This window comes from Cavia porcellus, unplaced genomic scaffold (assembly GCF_034190915.1).
Source record: "Cavia porcellus strain 051 isolate PalLab524CR breed Dunkin Hartley unplaced genomic scaffold, mCavPor4.1 scaffold_35, whole genome shotgun sequence".
Lineage (NCBI taxonomy): Eukaryota > Metazoa > Chordata > Mammalia > Rodentia > Caviidae > Cavia > Cavia porcellus.
Window position 1 is genome coordinate 9,614,910 of NW_026947518.1, and position 27,406 is coordinate 9,642,315.

Below are 27,406 nucleotides of genomic sequence, written 5' to 3' on the forward strand. Positions count from 1 at the left end.
CTAGTAGGGGTGAGAAAAACATCACGGGGTGGTGTGATTCGCAGGGCCTGAATTAGAATAGGCATTGAGTGGCAATGTAGGATGGAGAAAAGCTCCATGGGTTATTCAGCATGAGGAGGTTAGGAAACATGCGGTGGCAATGGAGGATAGGATTCTGAAAAGCATCAAGAGGTGATGCGCATTGTAAGGGTTTCTAACATGCCATTCACTAGTAGGAGTGAGAAAAACAACATCGGGTGGTGTGAATCGCAGGGCCTCAATTAGATTAGGCAGTGAGTGGCAATGTAGGATCGAGCAAAACAAGACGGGGCAGTGAGCATTGGGAGGTCAGGATACATGAAGTGGCAATGTAGGATAGGTTTCTGGAAAACATGGTGGGGTGTTTCGCATTGTAAGGGTTTCTAACAGGCCATTCACTAGTAGGAGTGAGAAAAACAGAACGGGGTGGTGTGAATCAGAGGACCTGAATTAGGATAGGCAGTGAGTAGCAATGTAGGATGGAGAAAAGCACCACAGGGTGGTCAGCATGGGGAGGTCAGGAAATATCAGTTGGCCATGTAGGATAGGATTCTGAAAAACATCAATTTGTGGTGCGCATTGTAAGGGTTTCTAACAGGCCATTCACTAGTAGGAGTGAGAAAAACACCATGGGGTGGTGTGAATCGGAAGGCCTGATTTTGATTAGGCAGTGAGTTGCAGTGTAGGATTTAGCAAAGCAAGACCGGCCAGTGAGGATGTGGAGGTCAGGAAACATGAAGTGTCAATGTAGGATAGGTTTCTGAAAAACATCTCTGGGTCGTGCGCATTGTAAGGGTTTCTGACAGGCCATTCACTCTTAGGAGTGAGAAAAACATCACGGGGTGGTGTGAATCGGAGGGCCTGAATTAGATTAGGCAGTGAGTGGCAATGTAGGATGGAGAAAAGCACCACTGCTTATGCAGCATGAGGAGGTTTGGAAACATGCAGTGGCAATGTAGGATAGGTTTCTGAAAAACATCAAGAGGTGGTGCGCATTGTAAGGGTTTCTGACAGGCCATTCACTAGTATGAGTGAGAAAAACATCATGGGGTGGTGTGAATCACAGGACCTGAATTAGATTAGGCAGTGAGTGGCAATGTAGGATCTAGCAAAGCTAGACGGGGCGGTGAGCATGAAGAGATCAAGAAACGTTAAGTGGCAATTTAAGATAGGTTTCTGTAAAACATGGCGTGGTGGTGCGCATTGTAACGGTTTCTAACAGGCCAGTCACTAGAAGCAGTGAGACAGTCATCATGGAGTGATGTGAATATGAAGGCCTGAATTAGGATAGGCAGTGAGTGGCAATGTAGGATGGAGAAAAGCTCCAAGGGTGGTCCGCATGGCGAGCTAAGGAAACATGCGGTGGCAATGTAGGATAGGTTTTAGAAAAACATCGCGGGGTGGTGCGCATTGTAAGGGTTTCGAACAGGCCATTCACTAGTAGGAGTGAGAAAAACATAACGGGGTGGTGGGAAAAGGAGGACCTGAATTAGGATAGGCAGTGGGTGGCAATGTAGAATGAAGAAAATCACGACGGTGTAGTCAGCATGGGGAGGTCAGGAAACATGCGGTGGCAATGTAGGATAAGTTTCTGAAATACATCGCGTGGTGGCGCGCACTGTAAAGGTTTGTTACAGGCCATTCAATAGCAGGAGTGAGAAAAACATCATGGGGTGGTGTGAATAGGAGGGCCTGAATTAGATTAGGCAGTGTGTGGTAATGTAGGATGGAGAAAAGCAAGAAGCCGTGGTGAGCATGGGGAGGTCAGGAAACATGCAGTGACAATGTAGGATAGGGTTCTGAAAAACATCGTGGGGTGGTGTGCATTGTAAGGGTTTCTAACAGGCCATTCACAAGTAGGAGTGAGAAAAACATCATGGGGTGGTGTGAATCGGAGGACCTTAATTAGAATAGGCAGTGAGTGGCAATGTAGGATGGAGAAGCAAAATAGGGTGGTCAACATGGGGGGGTCAGGAAACATGTGGTGGCAATGTGGCATACGTTTGTGAAAAACATAGCGGGGTGGTCACATTGTAAGGGTTTCTAACAGGCCATACACTAGTAGGAGTGGAAAATCATCATGGGTTGGTGTGAATTGGAGGGCCTGAATTAGATTAGGCAGTGAGTGACAATGTAGGATCTAGCAAAGCAAAAACGGGCGGTGAGCATGGGGAGATCATGAAACATGAAGTGGCAATGTAGGATAGGTTTCTGAAAAACATGGCGGAGTGGTGCGAATTGTAAGGGTTTCTAACAGGCCATTCACTAGTAGGAGTGAGAAAAAGAGAATGGGGTGGTGTGAATCGGAGGACCTGAATTAGGATAGGCAGTGAGTACCAATGTAGGATGGCGAAAAGCACCACAGGGTGTTCAGCATGGGGAGGTCAGGAAACATGCGGTGACAATGTAGGATAGTTTTCTGAAAAACATCGTGGGGTGGTGTGCATTGTAAGTGTTTCTAACAGGCCATTCACTAGTAGGAGTGTGAAAAACATCATGGGGTGGTGTGAATAGGAGGGTCTTAATTTGATTAGGCAGTGAGTGGCAGTGTATGATCTAGCAAAGCAAGACGGGGCGGTGAGCATGTGGACGTCAGGAAACATGAAGTGGCAATGTTGGATAGGTTTCTGAAAAACATCTTTGGGTGGTGCGCATTGTAAGGGTTTGTAACAGGCCATTCACTAGTATGAGTGAGAAAAACATCACGGGGTGGTGTGAATCGAGTGGCCTGTATTAGGATAGGCAGTGAGAGGCAATGTAGGATCTAGCAAAGCAAGACGGGGCGGTGAGCATGGGGAGGTCAGGAAACATGAAGTGTCAGTGTAGGATAGGTTTCTGAAAAACATGGCAGGGTGTTGCGCATTGTAAAGTTTTCTAAAAGGCAATTCACTAGTACGAGTGAGAAAAACATCACGGGGTGGTGTGAATCGAAGGACCTGAATTAGGATAGGCAGTGAGTAGCAATGTAGGACGGAGAAAAGCACCACAGGGTGGTCAGCATGGGGAAGTCAGGAAACATGTGGTGGCCATGTAGGATAGGTTTCTGAAAAACATCTCAGGGTCGTGCACATTGTAAGGGTTTAAGAGGCCATTCACTGGTAGGAGTGAGAAAAACATCACGGGGTGGTGTGAATCGGAGGGCCTGATATAGGATAGGAGTGAGTGGCAATGTAGGATGGAGAAAAGCACCAAGGGGTGGTAAGCATGGGGAGTTCAGGAAACATGCGGTGGTAAAGTAGGATACGTTTCTGAAAAACATTGCGAGGTGGTGCTCATTGTATGGGTTTCTAACAGGCGATTCACTAGTAGGAGTGAGAGAAACATCACGGGGTGGTGCACATTGTAAGGGTTTCTAACAGGCGATTCACTAGTAGGAGTGAGAGAAACATCACTTGGTGGTGTGAATCGGAGGGCCTGAATTAGAATAGGCATTGAGTGGCAATGTAAGAGGGAGAAAAGCAAGACGGTGTGGTTAGCATGGGGAGGTCAGGAAACATGCAGTTTAAATGTAGGATAGGTTTCTCAAAATCATTGCTGGGTGGTGTGTATTGTAAGTGTTTCTAACAGGCCATTCCCTAGAAAGAGTGAGAAAAACATCACGGGGTGGTGTGAATCACAAGGCCTGAATTAGAATAGGCATTGAGTGGCAATGTAGGATGGAGAAAACACCACAGGTTATTCAGAATGAGGAGGTTAGGAAACATGCGGTGTAAATGTAGGATAGGTTTCTGAAAAACAGCAAGAGGTGGTGCGCATTGTGAGGGTTTCTAACAGGCGATTCACTAGTAGGAGTGAGAAAAACATCATGGGGTGGTGTGAATCGCAGGGCCTGAAGAAGTTTAGGCTGTGAGTGGAAATGTAGGATCGAGGAAATCAAGACAAGGCGGTGAGCATGGAGAGATCAGGATACATGAAGTGGTAATGTAGGATAGGTTTCTAAAAAACATGGCGGGGTGGTGTGCATTGTAAGTGTTTCTAACAGGCCATTCACTAGTAGGAGTGAGAAAAACAGAATGGGTTGATGTGAATCGGAGGACATGAATTGGGAGAGGCAGTGAGTAGCAATGTAGGATGGAGAAAAGCACCACAGGGTGGTCAGCATGTGGAGGTCAGGAAATAACCGGTGGCCATGTAGGATAGGTTTCTGAAAAACGTCTAAGGTTGGTGCGCATTGTAAGGGTTTCTAACATGCCATTCACTAGTGGGAGTGAGAAAAACATCACGGGGTCTTGTGAATCGGAGGGCCTGATATAGGATAGGAGTGAGTGGCAAAGTAGGATTTAGAAAAGCACCACGGGGTGGTCAGCATGGTGAGTTCAGGAAACATGCGGTGGTAAAATAGGATACGTTTCTGAAAAACATCGCCGGGTGGTGCGCATTGTAAGGGTTTCTAACAGGCGATTCACTAGTAGGAGTGAGAAAAACATCACGTGGTGGTGTGAATCGGAGGGCCTGAATTAGAATAGGCATTGAGTGGCAATGTAAGATGAAGAAAAGCAAGACGGTGTGGTTAGCATGGGGAGGTCAGGAAACATGCAGTTTCAATGGAGGATAGGTTTCTGAAAAACATTGCGGGGTGGTGTGCATTGTAAGTGTTTCTAACAGGCCATTCACCAGAAAGAGTGAGAAAAACATCACGGGGTGGTGTGAATCGGAGGGCCTGAATTACAATAGGCAGTGAGTGACAATTTAGGATACAGAAAATCACCACGGGTTGGTTAGCATGGGGAGGTTAGGAAACATGCGGTGGCAATGTTTCATAGGTTTCTGAAAAACATAGCTGGCTGGTGCGCATTGTAAAGGTTTCTAACAGGCCATTCACTAATAGGAGTGAGAAAAACATCACGGGGTGGTGTGAATCGGAGGGACAGAATCAGGATAGGCAGCGAGTGGCAATCGAGGATGGAGAAAAGCACCTCGGGGTGGTCAGGATGGGGAGGTCAGGAAACATGCGGTGGCAGTGTAGGATACGTTTCTGAAAAACATCGTGGGGTGGTGCGCATTGTAAGGTTTCTTACAGGCCATTCACTATTAGGAGTGAGAAAAACATCATGCGGTGGTGTGAATTGAGTGCATGAATTAGATATGGCAGTGAGTGGCAATGTAGGATCTAGCAAAGCAAGACGGGGCACTGAGCATGGGGAGGTCAGGAAACATGAATTGGCAATGTAGGATAGGTTTCTGAAAAACATGGTGGGGTGGTGCACATTGTAAGGGTTTCTAACAGGCCATTCACTAGTAGGAGTGAGAAAAACAGAATGGGGTGGTGTGAATCGGAGGACCTGAATTACGATAGGCCGTGAGTGGCATTGTACGATGGAGGAAAGCACCACGGGCTGGTCAGCATGGTGAGTTCAGGAAACATCCGGTGCAAGGTAGGATAGGTTTCTGAAAAATATCTCAATGTGGGGTGCATTGTAAGGGTTTCTAAGAGGCCATTCACTAATAGGAGTGAGAAAAAGATCACGGGGTGGTGAGAATCGGAGGGCCTGACATAGGAAAGGAGTGAATGGCAATGTAGGATAGAGAAAAGCACCACGGGGTGGTCAGCATGGGGAGTTCAGGAAACATGCGGTGGTAAAGTAGGATATGTTTCTGAAAAACATCGTGGGGTGGTGCGCATTGTAAGGGTTTCTAACAGGCGATTCATTAGTAGAAGTGAGAAAAACATCACAAGGTGGTGTGAATTGGAGGGCCTGAATTAGAATAGGCATTGAGTGGCAATGTATGATGGAGAAAAGCGAGACGGGGTGGTTAGCATGGGGAGGTCAGGAAACATGCAGTTTCAATGTAGGATAGTTTTCTGAAAAACATTGCGTGGTGGTGGGCATTGTAAGTGTTTGTACAAGGCCATTCACTAGTAGGAGTGAGGAAAACATCACGGGTTGTGTGAATCAGAGGGACTGAATTAGAATAGGCATTGAGTGTCAATGTAGGATGGAGAAAAGCACCACGGGTTATTCAGAAGGAAGAGGTTAGGAAACATGCTGTGGCAATATAGGATAGGTTTCTGATAAACATCAAGAGGTGTTGCGCATTGTAAGTGTTTCTAACAGGCCTTTCACTAGTAGGAGTGAGAAAAACATCATGGTGTGGTGTGAATCGCAGTGCCTGAATTAAATTAGGCAGTGAGTGGCAATGATGGATCGAGCAAATCAAGAAGGGGCAGTGAGCATGGGGAGGTCAGGATACATGAAGTGGCAATGTAGTATAGGTTTCTGGAAAACGTGGCGGGGTGGTGCGCATTGTAAGGGTTTCTAACAGTATATTCACTAGTAGGAGTGAGAAAAACATCATGGGGTGGTGTGAATCGGAAGGCCGGAATTTGATTAGGCAGTGAGTGGCAGTGTAGGATCTAGCAAAGCAAGACGGGGCGGTGAGGATGTGGAGGTCAGAAAACATGAAGTGTCAATGTAGGATAGATTTCTGAAAAACATCTCTGGGTCGTGTGCATTGTAAGGGTTTCTGACAGGCCATTCACTATTAGGAGTGAGAAAAACATCACGGGGTGGTGTGAATCGGAGGCCCTGAATTAGAATAGGCATTGAGTTGCAATGTAGGATGGAGAAAAGCACCACGGGTTATTCAGCATGAGGAGGTTTGGAAACATGCGGTGGCAATGTAGTATAGGTTTCTGAAAAACATCAAGAGGTGGTGAGCATTGTAAGGGTTTCTAACAGGCCATTCACTAGTAAGAGTGAGAAAAACTTCATGGGGTGGTGTGAATCGCAGGGCATGAATTAGATTAGGCAGTGAGTGGCAATGTAGGATCTAGCAAAGCAAGACGGGGCTGTGAGCATGAGGAGATCAAGAAACGTTAAGTGTCAATTTAAGATAGGTTTCTGAAAAACATGGCGGGGTGGTGCGCATTGTAACGGTTTCTAACAGGCCATTCACTAGTAGCAGTGAGACAAGCATCTCGGAGTGATGTGAATATGAAGGCCTGAATTCGGATAGGCAGTGAGTGTCAAGGTAGGATGGATAAAAGCACAACGGGGTGGTCCTCATGGCGAGGTCAGGAAACATGCAGTGGCAATGTAGGATAGGTTTAAGAAAAACATCGCGGGGTGGTGCGCATTATAAGGGTTTCGAACAGGCCATTCACTAGTAGGAGTGAAAAAAACATCACGGGGTGGTGGCATCAGATGGCATGAATTACGATAGGTAATGAGTGGGAATGTAGAATTGAGAAAAGCACCACGGGATGGTCAGCATGGGGAGGTCAGGAAACATGCGGTGGCAATGTAGGATAGGTTTCTGAAAAACATTGCGGGGTGGTGTTCATTGTAAGGGTTTCTAACAGGCCATTCACTAGTAGGGGTGAGAAAAACATCACGGGGTGGTGTGATTCGCAGGGCCTGAATTAGAATAGGCATTGAGTGGCAATGTAGGATGGAGAAAAGCAAATCAGGGAGGTTAGCATGGGGAGGTCAGGAAACATGCAGTTTCAATGTAGGATAGGTTTCTGAAAAACATTGCGGGGTGGTGTTCATTGTAAGGGTTTCTAACAGGCCATTCACTAGTAGGGGTGAGAAAAACATCACGGGGTGGTGTGATTCGCAGGGCCTGAATTAGAATAGGCATTGAGTGGCAATGTAGGATGGAGAAAAGCTCCACGGGTTATTCAGCATGAGGAGGTTAGGAAACATGCGGTGGCAATGGAGGATAGGATTCTGAAAAGCATCAAGAGGTGATGCGCATTGTAAGGGTTTCTAACATGCCATTCACTAGTAGGAGTGAGAAAAACAACATCGGGTGGTGTGAATCGCAGGGCCTCAATTAGATTAGGCAGTGAGTGGCAATGTAGGATCGAGCAAAACAAGACGGGGCAGTGAGCATTGGGAGGTCAGGATACATGAAGTGGCAATGTAGGATAGGTTTCTGGAAAACATGTTGGGGTGTTTCGCATTGTAAGGGTTTCTAACAGGCAATTCACTAGTAGGAGTGAGAAGAACAGAACGGGGTGGTGTGAATCAGAGGACCTGAATTAGGATAGGCAGTGAGTAGCAATGTAGGATGGAGAAAAGCACCACAGGGTGGTCAGCATGGGGAGGTCAGGAAATATCAGTTGGCCATGTAGGATAGGATTCTGAAAAACATCAATTTGTGGTGCGCATTGTAAGGGTTTCTAACAGGCCATTCACTAGTAGGAGTGAGAAAAACACCATGGGGTGGTGTGAATCAGAAGGCCTGATTTTGATTAGGCAGTGAGTTGCAGTGTAGGATTTAGCAAAGCAAGACCGGCCAGTGAGGATGTGGAGGTCAGGAAACATGAAGTGTCAATGTAGGATAGGTTTCTGAAAAACATCTCTGGGTCGTGCGCATTGTAAGGGTTTCTGACAGGCCATTCACTCTTAGGAGTGAGAAAAACATCACGGGGTGGTGTGAATCGGAGGGCCTGAATTAGATTAGGCAGTGAGTGGCAATGTAGGATGGAGAAAAGCACCACTGCTTATGCAGCATGAGGAGGTTTGGAAACATGCAGTGGCAATGTAGGATAGGTTTCTGAAAAACATCAAGAGGTGGTGCGCATTGTAAGGGTTTCTGACAGGCCATTCACTAGTATGAGTGAGAAAAACATCATGGGGTGGTGTGAATCACAGGACCTGAATTAGATTAGGTAGTGAGTGGCAATGTAGGATCTAGCAAAGCAAGACGGGGCGGTGAGCATGAAGAGATCAAGAAACGTTAAGTGGCAATTTAAGATAGGTTTCTGAAAAACATGGCGTGGTGGTGCACATTGTAACGGTTTCTAACAGGCCAGTCACTAGAAGCAGTGAGACAGTCATCATGGAGTGATGTGAATATGAAGGCCTGAATTAGGATAGGCAGTGAGTGGCAATGTAGGATGGAGAAAAGCTCCAAGGGTGGTCCGCATGGCGAGCTAAGGAAACATGCGGTGGCAATGTAGGATAGGTTTTAGAAAAACATCGCGGGGTGGTGCGCATTGTAAGGGTTTCGAACAGGCCATTCACTAGTAGGAGTGAGAAAAACATATTGGGGTGGTGGGAAAAGGAGGACCTGAATTAGGATAGGCAGTGGGTGGCAATGTAGAATGGAGAAAATCACGACGGTGTAGTCAGCATGGGGAGGTCAGGAAACATGCGGTGGCAATGTAGGATAAGTTTCTGAAATACATCGCGTGGTGGCGCGCACTGTAAAGGTTTGTTACAGGCCATTCAATAGCAGGAGTGAGAAAAACATCATGGGGTGGTGTGAATAGGAGGGCCTGAATTAGATTAGGCAGTGTGTGGTAATGTAGGATGGAGAAAAGCAAGAAGCCGTGGTGAGCATGGGGAGGTCAGGAAACATGCAGTGACAATGTAGGATAGGGTTCTGAAAAACATCGTGGGGTGGTGTGCATTGTAAGGGTTTCTAACAGGCCATTCACTAGTAGGGGTGAGAAAAACATCACGGGGTGGTGTGAATCAGAGAGTCTGAATTACGATAGGCAGTGAGTGGCAATGTAGGATGGAGAAAAGCACCACAGGATGGTCAGTCAGCGGAGGTCAGGAACCATGCGGTGGCAATTTAGCATACGTTTGTCAAAAACATAGCGGGGTGGTCACATTGTAAGGGTTTCTAACAGTCCATTCACTAGTAGGAGTGAGAAAATCATCAAGCGGTGGTGTCAATCGGAGGGCCTGAATTAGGAGAGGCAGTGATTGGCAATGTAGGATGGAGAAGAACAACGGGGTGGTCAGCACGGGGAGGTCAGGAAACATGCAGTTTCAATGTAGCATACGTTTGTAAAAAACATAGCGGGGTGATCACATTGTAAGAGTTTCTAACAGGCCATTTACTAGTAGGATTGAGAAAAACATCATGGGGTGGTGTGAATTGGAGGGCCAGAATTAGTTTAGGCAGTGAATGGCAATGTAGGATCTAGCAAAGCAAGACGGGGCGGTGAGTATAGGGAGGTCAGGAAACATGAAGTGGCAATGTAGGATAGGTTTCTGAAAAACATTGCGGTGTGGTGGGCATTTTAAGGGTTTCTAACAGGCCATTCACTAGGAGGAGTGAGAAAAACAGAACGGGGTGGTGTGAGTAGGAGGAACTGAATTAGGATAGGCAGTGAGTAGCAATGTAGGATGGAGAAAAGCACCACGGTGTGGTCAGCATGGGGAGGTCAGGAAACATCCAGTGGCCATGTAGGATAGGTTTCTGAAAAACATCTCATGGTGGTGCGCATTGTAAGGGTTTCTAAGAGGCCATTCACTAGTAGGAGCGAGAAAAACATCACGGGTTGGTGTGAATCGGAGGGCCTGATATAGGATAGGAGTGAGTGGCAATGTAGGATGGAGAAAGACACAACGGGGTGGTCAGCATGGTGAGTTCAGGAAACATGTGGTGGTAAAGTAGGATACGTTTCTGAAAAACATCGCGGGGTGGTGCACATTGTAAGGGTTTCTAATGGGCGATTCACTAGTAGGAGTGAGAAAAACATCACGGGGTGGTGTGAATCGGAGGGCTTGAATTAGAATAGCCATTGAGTGGCAATGTAGGATGGAGTAAAGCACCACGAGGTGGTCAGCATGGGGAGGTCACTAAACATAGAGTGGCATTGCCTGATAAGTTTCTGAAAAACATCTCAGGGTGGTGCGCATTGTAAGGGTTTCTAACAGGCCATTAACAAGTAGGAGTGAGAAAAACATCACGGGGTGGTGTGAATCGGAGGGCCTGAATTAGATTAGGCAGTGAGTGGCAATGTAGGATGGAGAAAAGCACCATGGGGTGGTCCGCATTGGGAGGTCAGGAAACATGCGGTGGCAATGTAGGATAGGTTTCTGAAAAACATCGCCGGGTGGTACGCATGGTAAGGGTTTCTAACAGGCCATTCACTAGTAGGAGTGAGAAAAACATCATGGGGTGGTATGAATTGGAGGGTCAGCATTAGATTAGGCAGTGAATGGTAATGTAGGATGGAGAAAAGTAAGACTGCATGGTGAGCATGGGGATATCAAGAAACATGCCGTGGCAATGTAGGATAGGTTTCTGAAAAACATCGTGGGGTGGGACGCATTGTAAGGATTCCTAACAGGCCATTCACTAGTAAGAGTTAGAAAAACATCATGGGGTGGTGTGAATCGGAATAACTGAATTATGATACGCAGTGAGGGGCAATGTAGGATGGAGAAAAGCACCATAGGTTGGTCAGCATGGGGAGGGCAGGAAACAAGCGGTGGCAATGTAGGATAGGTTTCTGAAAAGCATCGCGCGGTGGTGCGCATTGTAAGGGTTTCTAACAGGCCATTCACTAGTAGGAGTGAGAAAAACATCACAGGGTGGTGTGAATCGGAGGGCCTGAATTAGAATAGTCATTGAGTGGCAAGGTTGGATGGAGAAAACCACCACGGGTTACTCAGCATGAGGAGGTTAGGAAATATGCGGTGGCAATGTAGGATAGGTTTCTGAAAAACATCAAGAAGTGGTGCGCATTGTAAGGGTTTCTAACAGGCCATTCACTAGTAGGAGTGAGAAAAACTTCATGGCGAGGTGTGAATCGCATTGCCTGAATTAGATTAGGCAGTGAGTGGCAATGTAGGATCTAGCAAAGCAAGACGGGGCGTTGAGCATGGGGAGGTCAGGAAACATGAAGTGGCAATGTAGGGTAGGTTTCTGAAAAACATCGCAGGTTGGTGCGCATTGTAAGGGTTTCTAACACGCCATTCCCTTGTAGCAGTGAGACAAACATCACGGAGTGATGTGAATATGAAGGCCAGAATTAGGATACGCAGTGAGTGGCAATGCAGGATGGAGAAAAGCACCACGGGATGGTCAGCATTGGGAGGTCAGGAAACATGCGGTAGCAATGTAGGATAGGTTTATAAAAAACATTGCGGGGTGGTGCGCATTGTAAGCGTTTCTAACAGGCCATTCACTAGTAGGAGTAATGAAAACATCACAGGGTGGTGAGAATCAGAGGGCCTAAATTAGCATAGACAGTGAGTGGCAATGTAGGATGGGGAAAAGCACCACGAGGTGGTCAGAATGGGGAGGTCAAGAAATATGAGGTGGTAATGTAGGGTAGGTTTCTGAAAAACATTGCATGGTGGTGAGCATTGTAAGGGTTTCTAACAGGCCATTCACTACTAGGAGTGAGAAAAATATCACAGGGTGGTGTGAATCGGTGGGCCAGCATTAGATTAGGCAGTGAGTGGTAATGTAAGTTGGCAAAAGCAAGGTGGCGTGATGAGTATGGGGAGTTCAGGGATCATGCAGTGGCAATGTAGGATATGTTCCTGAAAAAATCTCTGGGTGGTAGGCATTGTAAGGGTTGATAACAGGCCATTCACTAGTAGGAGTGAGAAATACATCACGGGGTGGTGTGAATCGGAGGGCATGAATTAGATTAGGCAGTGAGTGGCAACGTAGGATCTAGCAAAGCAAGACGTGGCGGTGAGCATGGGGAGGTCACGAAACATGAAGTGGCAATGTAGGATATGTTCCTGAAAAACATCGCGGTGTGGTGCGCATTGTAAGGTTTTCTAACAGGCAATTCACTAGTAGGAGTGAGAAAAACATCACAGGGTGGTGTGAATCTGAGGGCCTGAGTTAGAAAAGGCAGTGAGTGGCAATGCAGGATGGAGAAAAGCACCACGGGGTATTCATCATGGGGAGGTCAGGAAACATGCGGTGGCAATGTAGGATAGGTTTCTGAAAAACATCACGCAGTGGTGCACATTGTAAGGGTTTCTAACAGGCCATTCACTAGTAGAAGTGAGAAAAACATCACGGTGTGGTGTGAATCGGAGGGCCTGAATTAGGATAGGCACTGAGTGGCAATGTAGGATGGAGAAAAGCACCACGGGGTATTCAGCATGGGGAGGTCACAAAACATGAAGTGGCAATGTAGGATAGATTTCTGAAAAATATCGCGTGGTGGTGCGCATTGTAAGTGTTTCTTACAGGCCATTCACCTGTAGGAGTGAGACAAACATCACGGGGTGATGTGAATCGGGGGGCCTGAATTAGGATAGGCAGTGAGTGGCAATATAGGATGGAGAGAAGCACCACGGGTTGGTCCGCATGGGGAGGTCAGGAAACTAGCTTTGGCAATGAAAGATATTTTTCTGAAAAGCATCGTGAGGTGGTGCACATTGTAAGGGTTTCTATCAGGCCATTCACTAGCAGGCGTGAGAAAATCATCACGCATTGGTGTGAATCGGAGGGCCTGAATTAGAATAGACATTGAGTGGCAATGTAGGATGGAGAAAAGCACCACGGATTATTCAGCATGAGGAGGTTAGGAAACATGCGGTTGCAATGTGGAGACGTTTCTCAAAAGCATCAAGAGGTGGTGCACATTGTAAGGGTTTAAAACATGCCATTCACTAGTAGGAGTGACAAAACCATCATGGGGTATTGTGAATCGCAGTGCCTGAAATAGACTAGGCATTGATTGGCAATGTAGGATGGAGCAAACAAGACGGGCTGGTGAGCCTGGGGAGGTCACGAAACATGAAGTGGTAACGTAGGGTAGGTTTCTGAAAAACATCGCGGGGTGGTGTGCATTTTTAGGGTTTCTAACAGGCCATTCACTAGTACCAGTGAGAAAAACATCACGGAGTGATGTGAATATGAAGGCCTGAATTAGGATACCCAGTGAGTGGCAATGTAGGATGGAGAAAAGCACCACGGGGTATTCAGCATGGGGAGGTCAGAAAACATGCGGTGGCAATGTAGGATAGGTTTCTGAAAAACATCGCGGGGTGGTGTGCATTTTTAGGGTTTCTAACAGGCCATTCACTAGTAGGAGTGAGAAAAACATCACGGGGTGGTGTGAATCGGAGGGCCTGAATTTGGATAGGCAGTCAGTGGCAATGTAGGATGGAGAAGAGCAAAACGAGTTATTCAGCATGAGGAGGTCAGGAAACATGCGGTGGCAATGTAGGATAGGATTCTGAAAAACATCACGGAGTGGTGCGCATTGTAAGGGATTCTAACAGGCCATTCACAAGTAGTAGTGAGAAAAACATCACGGGGTAGTGTGAATCGGAGGGCCTGAATGAGCATAGGCAGTGAGTGGCAATGTAGGATGGAAAAAGCACCACAGGTGTTCAGGATGGGGAGGTCATGAAACATGAAGTGGCAATGTAAGATAGGTTTTGGAAAAACATCGCGGGGTGGTGCGCATTGTAAGAGTTTCTAACAAGCCATTCACTAGTAGGAGTGAGAAAAAAATCACGGGGTGGTGTGAATCTGAGGGCCAGAATTAGGTTAGACAGTGAGTGGCAATGTAGGATGAAGAAAAGCACCACGGGGTATTCAGCATGGGGAGGTCATAAAAAAAGTGGTAGCAATGTAGTATAGATTTCTGAAAAACGTCGCGTGGTGGTGCACATTGTAAGGGTTTCTATCAGGCCATTAACTAGTAGGAGTGAGAAAAATATCACCGGGGGCTGTGAACCCGAGGGCCTGAATTTGGATAGGCAGTGAGTGGCATTGTAGGATGGAGAAAATACCAAGGGTTGGTCAGCATGGGAATGTCAGGAAACATGCGGTGGCAAAGTATGATAGGTTTCTGAAAAACATCGTGGGTTGGTGCGAATAGTAAGTTTTTCTAAAAGAACATTTACTAGTAGGAGTGAGAAAAACATCACGGGTTGGTGTGAATCGGAGGGCCTGAATTAGCATAGGCAGTGAGTGGCAATGTAGGATGGAGAAAAGCACCACTGGGTGGTCAGCATGGGGAGGTCAGGAAACATGCGGTGGCAATGTAGGATAGGTTTCTGAAAAACATCGTGCGGCATTGTGCATTGTAAGGATTTCTAACAGGCCATTCTGTAGTAGAAGTGAGAAAAACATCACGGAGTGGTGTGAATCGGAGGGACTGAATTAGGATAGGCACTTTGTGGCAATGTAGGATGGAGAAAAGCACCACGGGGTATTCAGCATTGGGAGGTTAGGAAACATGCGGTGACAATGTAGGATAGGTTTCTGAAAAACTTTGCGGTGTGGTGCGCATAGTATGGGTTTCTAAGAGGCCATTCCCTAGTAGGAGTGAGAAAAACATCACGGGGTGGTGTGAATCGGAGGACCTGAATTAGGAAAGGCAGTGATTGGCAATGTAGGATGGAGAAAAGCACCATGGCGTGTTCAGCATGGTGAGGTCAGGAAACATTTGGTGGTAAAGTAGGATACGTTTCTGAAAAATATCGTGGTGTGGTGCGCATTGCAAGGGTTTCTAACATGGGATTCACTAGTAAGATTGAGGAAAACATCACGGGGTGGTGTGAATCAGAGGGCCTCAATTAGAATAGACAGGGAGTGACAATTTAGGATGGAGAAAAGCAAGACAGGGTAGTCAGCATAGGGAAGTCAGGAAACATGCATTGGCAATATAGGATAAGTTTCTGAAAATCATCGCGGGGTGGTGTGCATTGTAAGAGTTTCTAACAGGCCATTCACTAGTAGGAGTGAGAAATACGTCACGCGGTGTTGTGAATCCGAGGGCCTGAATTAAGATAGGCAATCAGTGGCAATGTAGGATTGAGAGAAGCAAAACGAGTTATTCAGCATGAGGAGGTCAGGAAACATGCGGTGGCAATGTAGGATAGGTTTCTGAAAAACAACACGAGGGGGTGCGCATTTTAAGGGTTTCTAACAGGCCATTACCTAGCAGGAGTGAGAAAAACATCCCGGGGTGGTGTGAATCTCAGGGCCTGAATTAGGAAAGGTAGTGAGAGGCAATGCAGGATGGAGAAAAGCACCAGTGGGTGGTAAGCATGGGGAGGTCGCGAAACATGCGGTGGCAATGTAGGATAGGTTTCTGAAAAAAATCGCGCGGTGGTGCGCATTGTAAGGGTTTCTAACAGGCCATTCAAAGGTAGGAGTGAGAAAAACATCACACGGTGGTGTGAATCGGAAAGCCTGAGTTAGAATAGCCAGTGAGTGGCAATGTATGTTGGAGAAAAGCACCAAGAGGAGGTCAGTATGGGTAGGTCACGAAACATGCGGTGGCAATGTAGGATAGGTTTCTGAAAAACATTGCGTGGTGGTGCGCACTGTAAGGGTTTCTAACAGGACATTCACTTTAAAAGTGAGAAAAATACCACGGGGTGGTGTGAATCGGAGGGCTGGCATTAGATAAGGCAGTGAGTGGCAATGTAGGATCAAGCAAAGCAAGATGGGGTGGTGATTATGGGGAGGTCAGGAAACATGCAGTGGCAATGTAGGATAGGTTTCTAAAAAACATCGTGTGGTGGTGCGCATTGTAAGGGTTTCTAAGAGGCCATTCACTAGTAGGAGTGAGAAAAACATAATAGGGTGGTGGGATTCGGAGGGCCTGAATAACGATATGCAGTGAGTGACAATGCAGGATGGAGAAAAGCACCACTGGGTGGTCATCATGGGGAGGTCAGGAAACATGCGGTGGCCATGTAGCATAGGTTTCTGAAAAACATCGCGCGGTGGTGCGCATTGTAAGGGTTTCTAATAGGCCATTCACTAGTAGAAGTGAGAAAAACATCACGGGGTGGTGTGAATCGGAGGGCCTGAATTAGGATAGGCACTGAGTGGCAATGTAGTATGGAGAAAAGCACTACGGGGTATTCAGCATGGGGAGGTCAGGAAACATGCGGTGGCAAAGTAGGATAGGTTTCTGAAAAACATCACGTGGTGGTGCGCATTTTAAGGGTTTCTAACAGGCCATTCCCTAGTAGGAGTGAGAAAAACATACCGGGGTGGTGTGAATCGGAGGGCCTGAATTACATTAGTCAGTGAGTGGTAATGTAGGATGGAGAAAAGCAAGACAGCGTGGTGAGCATCGGGAGGTCAGGAATCGTGCAGTGGGAATGTAGGATAGGTTTCTGAAAAACATCGCATGGTGTTGCGCATTGTAAGGGTTTCTAACAGGCCATTCAAAGGTAGGAGTGAGAAAAACATCACATGGTGGTGTGAATTGGAGGGCCTGAGTTAGAATCCCCAGTGAGTGGCAAAGTAGGATGGAGAAAAGCACCAAGGGATGGTCAGCATTCGGAGTTCAGGAAACATGCGGTGGCAATGTAGGATAGCTTTCTGAAAAACTTCGCAGGGTGGTGCGCATTTTAAGGGTTTCTAACAGGTCATTCACAAGTGGGAGTGAGAAAAACATCACGAGGTGGTGTGAAACGGAGGGCCTGAATTACGATAGGCAGTGAGGGGCAATGTAGGATGCAGAAAACCACCACGGGGTGGTAAGCATGGGGAGCTATGGAAATATGCGTTGGCCATGTAGGATAACTTTCTGAAAAACATCTCGGTGTGGTGCGCATTGTAAGCGTTTCTAACAGGCCATTTACTAGTAGGAGTGAGAAAAACATCTCGGGGTGATGTGAATCAGAGGGCCTGAATTCGGATAGGCAGTGAGTGGCAATGTAGGATGGAGAAAAGCACCACGGGGTTGTCAGCATGGGGAAGTCAGGAAACATGCGATGGCAATGTAGGATAGGTTTCTGAAAAACATCACGGGGTGGTGCGCATTGTCAGGTTTTCCAACAGGCCATTCGCTAGTAGGAGTGAGAAAAACATCACGGGGTGGGTTGAATCAGAGGGCCTGAATTAGCATAGGCAGTGATTGGCAATAGAGGATGGAGAAAAGCACCATGGGGTGGTCGGCATGGGGAGGTAAGGAAACATGCGGTGGCAATGTGGGATATTTTCCTGAAAAACATCACTGCCTGGTGAAGATTGTAAGGGTTTCTAACAGGCCATTCACTAGTAGGATGGCGAAAAACATCACGGGGTGGTGTGAATCTGAGGGCCAGTATTAGGTTAGACAGTGAGTGGCAATGTAGGATGAAGAAAATCACCACGAGGTATTCAGCATGGGGAAGTCAGGAAACATGCGGTGGCAAAGAAGGATAGGTTTCTGAAAAACATCATGTGGTGGTGCGCATTTTAAGGGTTTCTAACAGGCCATTCCCTAGTAGGAGTGAGAAAAACATCCTGGGGTGGTGTGAATCGGAAGGCCTGAGTTAGAATACCCAGTGAGTGGCAATGTACAATGGAGAAAAGCTTCACCCCGTACCTAGCAAGGCGAGGTCAGGAAACATGCTGTGGCAATGTAAGATAGGTTTCTGAAAAACATCGCGGGGTGGTGCGCATTGTAAGGGTTTCTAACAGGTCATTCACAAGTAGAGGTGAGAAAAACATCGCGGGGTGGTGTGAATCGGAGGGCCTGAATTACGATAGGCAGTGAGGGGCAATGTAGGATGCAGAAAACCACCACCGGGTGGTAAGCATGGGGAGCTATGGAAATATGCGGTGGCCATGTAGGATAACTTTCTGAAAAACATCTCGGTGTGGTGCGCATTGTAAGGTTTTCTAACAGGCCATTTACTAGTAGGAGTGAGAAAAACATCACGCGGTGGTGTGAATCTGAGGGCCTGTATTAGGTTAGACAGTGAGTGGCAATGTAGGATGAAGAAAAGCACCACAGGGTATTCAGCATGGGGAGGTCAGGAAACATGCGGTGGCAATGTAGGATAGATTTCTGAAAAACATCGCGTGGTGGTGCGCATTGTAAGGGTTTCTATCAGGCCATTCACTAGTACGAGTGAGAAAAATATCACCGGTGCTGTGATCCCAAGGGCCTGAATTCGGATAGGCAGTGAGTGGCATTGTAGGATGCAGAAAATACCAAGGGTTGGTCAGCATGGAAATGTCAGGAAACATGCAGCGGCAAAGTAGGATAGGTTTCTGAAAAACATCGTGCGTTGGTGCGAATTGTAAGGTTTTTTAAAAGGACATTCACTAGTAGGAGTGAGAAAAACATCACGGGGTGGTGTGAATCGGAGGGCCTGAATTAGCATAGGCAGTGAGTGGCAATGGAGGAAGGAGAATTGCACCACGAGGTGGTCAGCATGGGGAGGTCAGGAAACATGCGGTCACAATGTAGGATAGGTTTCTAAAAAACTTCGCGGTGTGGTGCGCATAGTAAGGGTTTCTAAGAGGCCATTCACTAGTAGGAGTGAGAAAAACATCACGGGATGGTGTGAATCGGAGGACCTGAATTAGGATAGGCAGTGAGTTGCAATGTAGAATGGGGAAAAGCACCATGAGGTGTTCAGCATGGTGAGGTCAGGAAACATGTGGTGGTAAAGTAGGATAAGTTTCTGAAAAATATCGCGGGGTGGTGTGCATTGTAAGGGTTTCTAACATGCGATTCACTAGTATGAGTGAGGAAAACATCACGGGGTGGTGTGAATCGGATGGCCTGAATTAGAATAGACAGGGAGTGACAATTTAGGATGGAGAAAAGCAAGATGGGGTAGTCAGCATAGGGAGGTCAGGAAACATGCAGTGGCAATATAGGATAAGTTTCTGAAAAACATCGCCGGTTGGTGTTCATTGTAAGTGTTTCTAACAGGCCATTCACTAGTAGGAGTGAGAAAAACATCACGGGGTGGTGTGAATCGGAGGACCTGAATTAAGATAGGCAGTCAGTGGCAATGTAGGATGAAGAGAAGCAAAACGAGGTATTCAGCATGAGGAGGTCAGGAAACATGCGGTGGCAATGTAGGATAGGTTTCCAAAAAACATCGCGGGGTGGTGTCATTGTAAGGTTTTGTAACAGGCCATTCACTAGTAGGCGTAAGAAAAACATCACAGGGGCGTGTGAATCGGAGGGCCTGAATTCGAATAGGCACTGAGTGGCAATGTAGGATGGAGAAAAGCACCAAGGTGTGGTCAGCATTGTGAGGTCAGGAAACATGTGGAGGCAATGTAGGATAGGATTCTGAAAAACATCGCGGGGTGGTGCGCATTGTAAGGGTTTCTAACAGGCCATTCCCAAGTAGGAGTGAGAAAAACATCACGGGGTAGTGTGAATAGGAGGGCCTGAATGAGCATAGGCAGTGAGTGGCAATGTAGGATGGACAAAAGCACCACAGGTGGTCTGGATGAGGATGTCAGGAAACATGCAGTGGCAATGTAGGATAGGTTTCTGAAAAACATCGCGGGGTGGTGCGCATTGTAAGGGTTTCTAACAGGCCATTCACTAGTAGGAGTGCGAAAAACATGACGGGGTGGTGTGAATCTGAGGGCCAGAATTAGGTTAGACAGTGAGTGGCAATGTAGGATGAAGATAAGCAACACGGGGTATTCAGCATGGGGAAGTCAGGAAACATGTGGTGGCAAAGTAGGATAGGTTTCTGAAAAACATCGCGCGGTGGTGCGCATTATAAGGGTTTCTAACAGGCCATTCAAAGGTAGGACTGAGAAAATCATCACGGGGTGGTGTTAATCGGAGGGCCTGAATTAGGATCAGTAGTGAGTGACAATGTAGTGCGGAGAAAAGTCAGATGGCGTGGTGAGCATGGGGAGTTCAGGAAACAAGCGGTGACAACTTATTATAGGTTTCTGAAAAACATCACTTGGTGGTGCGCATTGTAAGGGTTTCTAACAGGCCATTCACTAGTAGGAGTGAGAAAAACATCACGGGGTGGTGTGAATCGGAGGGCCTGAATTAGGATAGGTAGTGAGTGGCAATGCAGTGTGTAGAAAAGACCACGGGTGTTCAGCATGGGGAAGTCAGGAAACATGCAGTGGAATGTTGGAGAGGTTTTTGAAAAACATCGCGGGGTGTTGCGCATTGTAAGTGTTTCTAACAGGCCATTCACTAGTAGGAGTGAGAAAAACATCACGGGGTGGTGTGAATCGGAGGGCCTGAATTAGCATAGGCAGTGAGTGGCAAAGGAGGATGGAGAAAGGCACCACGAGATGGTCAGCATGGGTAGGTCAGGAAACATGCGGTGGCAATGTAGGATATGATCCTGAAAAACATCACGGGGTGGTGTGAATCTGAGGGCCTGATTTAGGAAACGCAGGAGTGGCAATGCAGGATGCAGAAAAGAACCACTGGGTGGTCAGCATGGGGAGGTCAGGAAACAGGCGTTGGCATTGTAGGATAGGTTTCTGAAAACCACCGCGCGGTGGTGCGCATTGTAAGGGTTTCTAACAGGCCATTCACTAGTAGAAGTGACAAAAACATCACGGGGTGGTGTGAATCGGAGGGCCTGAATTAGTATAGGCACTGAGTGGCAATGTAGGATGGAGAAAAGCACCACGGGGTATTCAGCATGGGGAGGTCAGGAAACATGCGGTGGCAATGTAGGATAGGTTTCTGTAAAACATCGCGGGGTGGTGTGCATTGTAAGGGTTTGTAACAGGCCATTCACTAGTAGGTGTGAGAAAAACATCACAGGGCCATGTGAATCGGAGGGCCTGAATACGGATAGGCACTGAGTGACAATGTAGGATGGAGAAAAGCACCAAGGTGTGGTCAGCATTGGGAGGTCAGGAAACATGCGGGGGCAATGTAGGATAGGATTCTGAAAAACATCGCGGGGGGGGGTGAGCATTGTAAGGGTTTCTAACAGGCTATTCCCTAGTAGCATTGAAAAAAACATCACGGGGTAATGTCAATCGGAGTGCCTGAATGAGCATAGGCAGTGAGTGGCAATGTAGGACGGACAAAAGCACCATAGGTGGTCAGGATGGGGAGGTCAGGAAACATGCAGTGGCAATGTACGATAGGTTTCTGAAAAACATCGCGGGGTGGTGCTCATTGTAAGGGTTTCTAACAGGACATTCACTAGTAGGAGTGAGAAAAACATCACGGGGTGGTGTGAATCGGAGGGCCGCCATTATATTAGGCAGTGAGTGGCAATGTAGGATCCAGAAAAGCACCACTGGATGGTCAGCATGGGGAGGTCAGGAAACATGCGGTGGCAATGTAGGATAGGTTTCTGAAAAACATCGCGCGGCGGTGTGCATTGTAAGGGTTTCTAACAGGCCATTCTCTAGTAGAAGTGAGAAAAACATCACGGAGTGGTGTGAATCGGAGGGACTGAATTAGAATAGGCAGTGAGTGGCAATGTAGGATGGAGAAAAGCACCACGGGGTATTCAGCATTGGGAGGTCAGGAAACATGTGGTGGCAATGTAGGATAGGTTTCTGAAAAACTTCGCGGTGTGGTACGCATAGTAAGGGTTTCTAAGAGGCCATTCTCTAGTAGGAGTGAGAAAAACATCACAGGGTGGTGTGAATCGGAGGACCTGCATTAGGATAGGCAGTGAGTGGCAATGTAGGATGGAGAAAAGCACCATGGGGTGTTCAGCATGGTGAGGTCAGGAAACATGTGGTGGTAAAATAGGATATGTTTCTGAAAAATATCGCGGTGTGGTGCGCATTGTAAGGGTTTCTAACATGCGATTCACTAGTAGGACTGAGGAAAACATCACGGGCTGGTGTGAATCGGAGGGCCTGAATTAGAATAGACAGGGAGTGACAATTTAGAATGGAGAAAAGCAAGATGGGGTAGTCAGCATAGGGAGGTCAGGAAACATGCAGTGGCAATATAGGATAAGTTTCTGAAAAACATCGCCGGTTGGTGTTCATTGTAAGTGTTTCTAACAGGCCATTCACTAGTAGGAGTGAGAAAAACATCACGGGGTGGTGTGAATCGGAGGACCTGAATTAAGATAGGCAGTCAGTGGCAATGTAGGATGAAGAGAAGCAAAACGAGGTATTCAGCATGAGGAGGTCAGGAAACATGCGGTGGCAATGTAGGATAGGTTTCCAAAAAACATCGCGGGGTGGTGTCATTGTAAGGTTTTGTAACAGGCCATTCACTAGTAGGCGTAAGAAAAACATCACAGGGGCGTGTGAATCGGAGGGCCTGAATTCGAATAGGCACTGAGTGGCAATGTAGGATGGAGAAAAGCACCAAGGTGTGGTCAGCATTGTGAGGTCAGGAAACATGTGGAGGCAATGTAGGATAGGATTCTGAAAAACATCGCGGGGTGGTGCGCATTGTAAGGGTTTCTAACAGGCCATTCCCTAGTAGGAGTGAGAAAAACATCACGGGGTAGTGTGAATAGGAGGGCCTGAATGAGCATAGGCAGTGAGTGGCAATGTAGGATGGACAAAAGCACCACAGGTGGTCTGGATGAGGATGTCAGGAAACATGCAGTGGCAATGTAGGATAGGTTTCTGAAAAACATCGCGGGGTGGTGCGCATTGTAAGGGTTTCTAACAGGCCATTCACTAGTAGGAGTGCGAAAAACATGACGGGGTGGTGTGAATCTCAGGGCCTGAATTAGGAAAGGCAGTGAGAGGCAATGCAGGATGGAGAAAAGCACCAGTGGGTGGTAAGCATGGGGAGGTCACGAAACATGCGGTGGCAATGTAGGATAGGTTTCTGGAAAACATCAAGCGGTGGTGCGCAGTGTAAGGGATTCTAACAGGCCACTCAAAGGTAGGAGTGAGAAAAACATCACACGGTGGTGTGAATCGGAGAGCCGGAGTTAGAATAGCCAGTGAGTGGCAATGTAGGATGGAGAAAAGCACCAAGAGGAGGTCAGTATGGGTAGGTCAGGAAACATGCGGTGGCAATGTAGGATAGTTTTCTGAAAAACATTGCGTGGTGGTGCGCATTGTAAGGGTTTCTAACAGGACATTCACTTTAAAAGTGAGAAAAATACCACGGGGTGGTGTGAATCGGAGGGCCGGCATTAGATTACGCAGTGAGTGGCAATGTAGGATCAAGCAAAGCAAGATGGGTTGGTGATCATGGGGAGGTCAAGAAACATGCAGTGGCAATTAGGATAGGTTTATGAAAAACATCGTGAGGTGGTGCGCATTGTAAGGGTTTCTATGAGGCCATTCACTAGTAGGAGTGAGAAAAACATCATAGGGTGGTGGGATTCGGAGGGCCTGAATAACGATAGGCAGTGAGTGACAATGCAGGATGGAGAAAAGCACCACTGGGTGGTCATCATGGGGAGGACAGGAAACATGCGGTGGCCATGTAGCATAGGTTTCTAAAAAACATCGCGCGGTGGTGCGCATTGTAAGGGTTTCTAATAGGCCATTCAGTAGTAGAAGTGAGAAAAACATCACGGGGTGGTGTGAATCAGAGGCCTGAATAAGGATAGGCACTGAGTTTCAATGTAGTATGGAGAAAAGCACCACGGGGTATTCAGCCTGGGTAAGTCAGGAAACATGCGGTTGCAAAGTAGGATAGGTTTCTGAAAAACATCACGTGGTGGTGCGCATTTTAAGGGTTTCTAACAGGCCATACCCTAGTAGGAGTGAGAAAAACAACCCGGGGTGGTGTGAATCGGAGGGCCTGAGTTAGAATACCCAGTGAGTGGCAATGTACAATGGAGAAAAGCATCACACCGTACCTAGCAAGGCGAGGTCAGGAAACATGCTGTGGCAATGTAGGATAGGTTTCTGAAAAACATCGTGGGGTAGTGCGCATTGTAAGTGTTTCTAACAGGTCATTCACAAGTAGGAGTGAGAAAAACATCACGGGGTGGTGTGAATCGGAGGGCCTGAATTACGATAGTCAGTGAGGGGCAATGTAGGATGCAGAAAAAGACCACCGGGTGGTAAGCATGGGGAGCTATGGAAATATGCGGTGGCCATGTAGGATAACTTTCTGAAAAACATCTCGGTGTGGTGCGCATTGTAAGGGTTTCTATGAGGCCATTCACTAGTAGGAGTGAGAAAAACATCATAGGGTGGTGGGATTCGGAGGGCCTGAATAACGATAGGCAGTGAGTGACAATGCAGGATGGAGAAAAGCACCACTGGGTGGTCATCATGGGGAGGACAGGAAACATGCGGTGGCCATGTAGCATAGGTTTCTAAAAAACATCGCGCGGTGGTGCGCATTGTAAGGGTTTCTAATAGGCCATTCAGTAGTAGAAGTGAGAAAAACATCACGGGGTGGTGTGAATCAGAGGCCTGAATAAGGATAGGCACTGAGTTTCAATGTAGTATGGAGAAAAGCACCACGAGGTATTCAGCATGGGTAAGTCAGGAAACATGCGGTTGCAAAGTAGGATAGGTTTCTGAAAAACATCACGTGGTGTTGCGCATTTTAAGGGTTTCTAACTGGCCATACCCTAGTAGGAGTGAGAAAAACAACCCGGGGTGGTGTGAATCGGAGGGCCTGAGTTAGAATACCCAGTGAGTGGCAATGTACAATGGAGAAAAGCATCACACCGTACCTAGCAAGGCGAGGTCAGGAAACATGCTGTGGCAATGTAGGATAGGTTTCTGAAAAACATCGTGGGGTAGTGCGCATTGTAAGTGTTTCTAACAGGTCATTCACAAGTAGGAGTGAGAAAAACATCACGGGGTGGTGTGAATCGGAGGGCCTGAATTACGATAGTCAGTGAGGGGCAATGTAGGATGCAGAAAAAGACCACCGGGTGGTAAGCATGGGGAGCTATGGAAATATGCGGTGGCCATGTAGGATAACTTTCTGAAAAACATCTCGGTGTGGTGCGCATTGTAAGGGTTTCTAACAGGCCATTCACTAGTAGGAGTGAGAAAAACATCACGGGTGTTGTGAATCTGAGGGCCAGTATTAGGTTAGACAGTGAGTGGCAATGTAGGATGAAGAAAAGCACCACAGGGTATTCAGCATGGGGAGGTCAGGAAACATGCTGTGGCAATGTAGGATAGATTTCTGAAAAACATCGTGTGGTGGTGCGCATCGTAAGGGTCTCTATCAGGCCATTCACTAGTACGAGTGAGAAAAATATCACCGGTGGCTGTGAACCCAAGGGCCTGAATTCGGATAGGCAGTGAGTGGCATTGTAGGATGGAGAAAATACCAAGGGTTGGTCAGCATGGGAATGTCAGGAAACATGCGGTGGCAAAGTCGGATAGGTTTCTGTAAAACATCATGGGTTGGTGCGAATTGTAAGGTTTTCTAAAAGGACATTCACTAGTAGGAGTGAGAAAAACATCACGGGGTGGTGTGAATCGGAGGGCAAGAATTAGCATAGGCAGTGAGTGGCAATGGAGGATGGAGAATAGCACCACGAGGTGGTCAGCATGGGGAGGCCAGGAAACATGCGGTCGCAATGTAGGATATGTTCCTGAAAAACATCGCGGTGTGTTGGGCATTGTAAGGGTTTCTAACAGGCAATTCCCTAGTAGGAGTGAGAAAAACATCACCGGGTGGTGTAAATCTGAGGGCCGGATTTAGGAAAGGCAGTGAGTGGCAATGTAGGATGGAGAAAAGCACCTCAGGGTATTCAGCATGGGGAGGTCAGGTAACATGCGGTGGCAAACTAGGATATAATTCTGAAAAACATCACGTGGTGGTGCGCATTTTAAGGGTTTCTAACAGGCCATTCCCTAGTAGGAGTGAGAAAAAACATCCCGGGGTTGTGTGAATCAGACGGCCTGAATTAGATTAGGCAGTGAGTGGTAATGTAGGATGGAGAAAAGCAAGATGGCGTGGTGAGAATGAGGAGGTCAGGAATCATGCAGTGGCAATGTAGGATAGGTTTCTGAAAAACATCGCAGGGTGGTGCGCATTGTAAGGGTTTCTAACAGGCCATTCAAAGGTAGGAGTGAGAAAAACATCACACGGTGGTGTGAATTGGAGGGCCTGAGTTAGAATACCCAGTGAGTGGCAATGTAGGATGGAGAAAAGCACCAAGGGGTGGTCAGCATTCGGAGCTCAGGAAACATGCGGTGACAATGTAGGATAGGTTTCTGAAAATCATCACGGGGTGGTGCGCATTGTAAAGTTTTCCAACAGGCCATTCACTACTAGGAGTGAGAAAATCATCACGGGGTGGTGTGAATCGGAGGTTCTGAACTAGGATCGGTAGTGAGTGACAATGTAGGGTGGAGAAAAGCAAGACGGCGTGGTGAGCATGGGGAGATCAGGAAACAAGCGGTGACAACTTAGTATAGGTTTCTGAAAAAAATCACCGGGTGGTCCGCATTGTCAGGTTTTCCAACAGGCCATTCACTAGTAGGAGTGAGAAAAACATCACGGGGTGGGTTGAATCAGAGGGCCTGAAATAGCATAGGCAGTGATTGGCAATGTAGGATGAAGAAAAGCACCACGGGGTATTCAGCATGGGGAGGTCAGGAAACATGCGGTGGCAATGTAGGATAGATTTCTGAAAAACATCGCATGGTGGTGCGCATTGTAAGGGTTTCTATCAGGGCATTCACTAGTAGGAGTGAGAAAAATATCACAGGGGCCTGTGAACCCGAGGGCCTGAATTCGGATAGGCAGTGAGTGGCATTGTAGGATGGAGAAAATACCAAGGGTTGGTCAGCATGTGAATGTCAGGAAACATGCGGTGGCAAAGTAGGATAGGTTTCTGAAAAACATCGTGGGTTGGTGCAAATTGTAAGGTTTTCTAAAAGGACATGCACTAGTAGGAGTGAGAAAAACATCACGGGGTGGTGTGAATCGGAGGGCCTGAATTAGCATAGGCAGTGAGTGGCAATGGAGGATGGAGAATAGCATCACGAGGTGGTCAGCATGGGGAGGTCAGGAAACATGCGGTGGCAATGTAGGATAGGTTTCTGAAAAACATCGCGCGGTGGTGCGCATTGTAAGGGTTTCTAATAGGCC